This window comes from Mustelus asterias, chromosome 6 (genome assembly GCF_964213995.1).
Source record: "Mustelus asterias chromosome 6, sMusAst1.hap1.1, whole genome shotgun sequence".
Lineage (NCBI taxonomy): Eukaryota > Metazoa > Chordata > Chondrichthyes > Carcharhiniformes > Triakidae > Mustelus > Mustelus asterias.
This window is the reverse complement of record NC_135806.1, coordinates 124,134,624-124,139,028: the sequence shown is the minus strand read 5'-3', so window position 1 is coordinate 124,139,028 and position 4,405 is coordinate 124,134,624. Positions and strand designations below refer to the sequence as shown.

The following is a 4,405-nucleotide window of genomic DNA, read 5'->3' as shown; positions in this document are numbered from 1 at the left end:
GTGCTGCCTAGCCTGTTATTAACCTTCCCCTCAGGAAAGCATCACATAGTAGCTCATAACACATGCAAAAGATTAATTTTCCAATGCAATGATTAATTCCAATTAAAAAAAGTGATTGCCTCTCATCTGTAACAGGCAGGATGCTGAGTCTTGCTGCAAAGAGGGTAACAACAAGCTGTTGAACAGATCTGAGTTGGTATTATAGCCGAGTTGCTTTTCAATGTAATGTCAGTTCTTGGGTCTCATGTTCTTGTATGGAGGTAATATCAATTCGACTCATCGAGTCATAGAGCAATACAGCACAGAAACAGGCCTTCGGTCCAACCCCGGTCCATGCTGACCATGGTGCCCTCCCAGCTAGTCCCAGTTGCCTGCGTTTGGCCCATTTCCCTCTAATCCTTTCCCGTCCATGGACTTATCCAAATGCTTTTTAAATGTTGCTATTGAACCTGCCTCAACCACTTTCTCTGGCAGCTCATTCCATACACGCACCACCCTCTGCATGAAGAAGTTTCCCCTCAGGCCCCTTTTAAATCTTTCCCCTTAACCTTATATTCTCTAGTTTTCAATTCCCTTTCCCTGGGAAAAAGACTATCTATACCCCTCATGATTTTATACACCTCAATGAGGTCATTCTCCTACGTTCCAAGGAATAAAGTCCTAGCCTGGCCAACCTTTACTGATAACCCAGGCCCACTAGTCCTGGCAACATCCTTGTAAATCTTCTTTGCACTCTTTCCAGCTTATCAATGTCTTTCCTATAACAGGGTGACCAAAACTATACACTTCTACTCCACACATGACGGATCCCATCCTTATCTCACCTGGAGCTGGGAGATCTTTAGGCTGGTATACGCATTCATTTTCGGGGGATTCAGGCTGAAATGTCAATGCGAGTGCTCATATCTACCACTCATTCAAACCTTAGCAGAGGTAACATCACTTTATTTGTTATCGAGTGTTTTTGCCTCTACTGCGGAGTGCAGGTAATAAATACTATTTTGAAGAGATGGGAAACAAATTGCTGAAGAAATAAATGGTGGAAACGATGAAAGGTTGCTGCAAGTAAAAAAGCAAAGGAAAATAAATTAGGATACATTAACACAGAAATGGAAGGAAAGGTGATCAGGGCAAATGATCATTCGGAGCATCTCAGCTTCTCACTTTTACAGCTTGCATTATAAACCACATTGAGTTAGCTATCCATCCTTATCTTCATCCATTTCAGACAAACTCCTGCTCGGTGGCGGAAAGCAGCATTGAATGTGCATTCACAGGGGAAAATGGATAATGTATTCCTGACTTACAAAGAGAGCATCAAATGTTTTTTTAAATTTACTTATCAGTCACAAGTAAGGCTGACATTAACACTGCAATTAAGTTACTGTGAAATTCCCCTAGCCGCCACACTCCAGCGCCTGTTAAGGCCAATGCACCTAACCAACACGTCTTTCAGATTGTGGGAGGAAACTGGAGCACCCGGAGGAAACCCACCCAGACACGGGGAGAACATGCAAACTCCACATAGACAATGACCCAAGCTGGGAATTGAACCCGGGTCCCTGGTGCTGTGAGGTAGCAGTGCTAACCGCTGTGCCACCGCGCCACCATGTACACTCGTTACTATCTCATTTACATTTCACTTCCCTACGTTTTTAATCCTCGTATCCCTTTTCCCTTATCCTGGTTCAGGTCGACATTCATCTGCAGAAAAAGTTTGCAAAGCTGTTTCCTCTTAGGAACAGGAACACTGTTTAGGTGTCGCAAGCCATGACTGTATGGATCGATAAAGCAGGATGTGGCTTGTATTGCAGGCAACATTGGTGCAATTGAAGCAAAGCAAATGCACTTTCTGCTCCTAACTTTTGTTAGACGAGGGCATTAATCGCTTCTCGGCCTTTTGGCTAAGATCAAGTGCAGCTTTGCTGTCCTGCGCTTGAGGTTACATTGAAGCTTCATTTGAAGCAATTTTGTAAAAAACGGTACCTAGCCTTTTGGCTAAGATGCAAATGACATCAAGCACTGGAGGGGATGCAATGCCTGCTCCTATCAGCTTGGATCATGTAGATCAAGCTCACCACAGGAAGAGGTTTGCCTGTCTTGTCAGCTTGGATCTGTAATGTCTCACTGGCTGAGACCTTGAATTGGACTTTGATTGGATTTGATTCAATGTAGCTAAAAGAAAATCGCTTCTCGGCCTTTTGGCTAAGATCAAGTGTAGTTTTGCTATCCTGCACTTGATAGAAGTCAATGAGGTTACACTGAGGCTTGGATCTGTAATGTCTCACTGGTTGAGACTTTGAATTAGACTTTGATTGGATTTGATTGGATATAGCTATAAAGAAAATTAAAAGATTATGGAAGCAAGATAGATAAATAGAGAAGAGATACAGATTACCTATGATGTAATTAGATGATAGGTCAGCCTCAAGGGGCCGAATGGCCCTTCTGGTTCCTATGTTCCTTCCTATGTTTTAAATAGCAGAACTTTATGAGCCTCATATTTCCTGAAAGTGTTTGAGATTGGTTCTTAGCGAAGTTTAGTTGATTTGGCTTATGCATCTTCAGTTGATATAAAAGAATCTGAGGATTAAAAACTAAAGAGAGCAAATTAAAGAATGAGCCTCGAATTACCCCTGTTAGGGTCTGTCTCCTCTCACCTGACATTCTTTTCGGGCAGAATTAATTAGTCACATCTTGCCATTGAGCACTTTGTAGGTTATGCCGTGTTCGATGTCAAAACCACCTGATAGAATGGATCCCTTTCCACTTCACACAGAGGAGGTAATCTCCTGTAGGTGCGTATGTTTCCAAATGCCTGGGTTAATTCCACACATGATGTGGCGATGCCGGCGTTGGACTGGGGTAAGCACAGTAAGAAGTCTCACAACACCAGGTTAAAGTCCAACAGGTTTATTTGGTAGCACAAACCACAAGCTTTCAGAGCGCTGCTCCTTCATCAGGTGAGTGGGAGTTCTGTTCACAAACAGGGCATATAAAGACACAAACTCAATTTACAAAATAATGGTTGGAATGCATTCCAACCATTATTTTGTAAATTGAGTTTGCGTCATTATATGCCCTGTTTGTGAACAGAACTCCCACTCACCTGATGAAAGAGCAGTGCTCTGAAAGCTTGTGGTTTGTGCTACCAAATAAACCTGTTGAACTTTAACCTGGTGTTAATTCCACACATACAGTGAATGTCAGGTGCAGCTCTTGGAATCAACGAATGGAAAGGAAGAGCCATCGAGTGGCTCCAGGCCTTCTCACACCTTCTTGAGAAATGGATGCTATTCCGAGACCTTCATTAGTTGTGTGTCTGTGAGTTACTGGAGGCAGTTTGCATCATGAGCTTTGATGTGGCTTTGTAATAGCTCTCATGTATTTGTTCTGGAAGGAAGCGGTGGCAGGGATATTGTGAGCTGCAGTGACCTTCATAGCTACAGGTAAGGCAGTGACAGTCAAACAGCATGATTCCAGGTCTGTATGGAACTGATGGCAGATGTCAGTGCTGAAGCATAAACAATACAGACACAGTTGTGTTATCAATATAAAACAGCTCTTTCTCTCTGGTACATTTTTTACAGGGAAGGTACAGCCAGTCCTGTCTTCTTTCTGTTATTTTAATCTATTACTCTAAATCAGCTGCTGCCAGTGGAAGCACTCCTGTTATTTGAAACCATGCCCTGAATGTGAACTACCCAGAAGCATCTGATTACAAGTCAAAACAGATTATTTTAATGATGTGTAACCTATTGACAAATGTACATTTTACAATGTAGTGACTAATCCAGACCCCTTCCCTTAACCTTCACTGGAGAAGACTCAAAATAAAATGACAGTGACTATTCTGAGACCGAGAGCTTCAATTTCGGATGAAAGACTCACAGAAACACAGAAAATAGATGCAAGATTGGGCTATTTTGCACTTCAAGCCTGTTCCGCTATTCTTTTTGATCACGGCTGATCATCAAATTCAATATCCTGATTCTACCCTCCCCCCGCCTTGATCCCTTTAGCCCCAAGAGCTAACTAAAATTCCTTCTTGAAATCACACAATGTTTTGGATTCAACTACTTTCTGTGGTAGTGAATCCCACAGATTCACCATTCTGTGAGTGAACAAATTTCTCCTCACCTCGGTCCTAAAAGGTTTACTCTTGATCCTCAAACAGTGACCCCTCGTTCCTGAAAAGACAAGAACCTTGTTACATCACTGCCAATGGGTGGGGAAAATCAGGAAAGAGGATCGCACCATCAGAATCTTGTTTCCCAACTCTCGTGGTATTTTGTGCAAACATCGCTCTCGATGCTCACAACAAACGCGGGCGCAAAATTCTGCCCTATGGTTTGGAGTCCAAGAGGAGGGGAGGGCAACACACAATGTAATGTTTTTAACAGAA

At 42.7% G+C, this 4,405-nt stretch overlaps 1 pseudogene; it reads left to right on the top strand.

The window, feature by feature from the left end:
* The first annotated feature begins 2,185 nt into the window (after positions 1-2,185).
* LOC144495392 (U2 spliceosomal RNA) lies at positions 2,186-2,358 on the top strand (annotated as a pseudogene).
* The last annotated feature ends 2,047 nt before the right edge of the window (positions 2,359-4,405 follow it).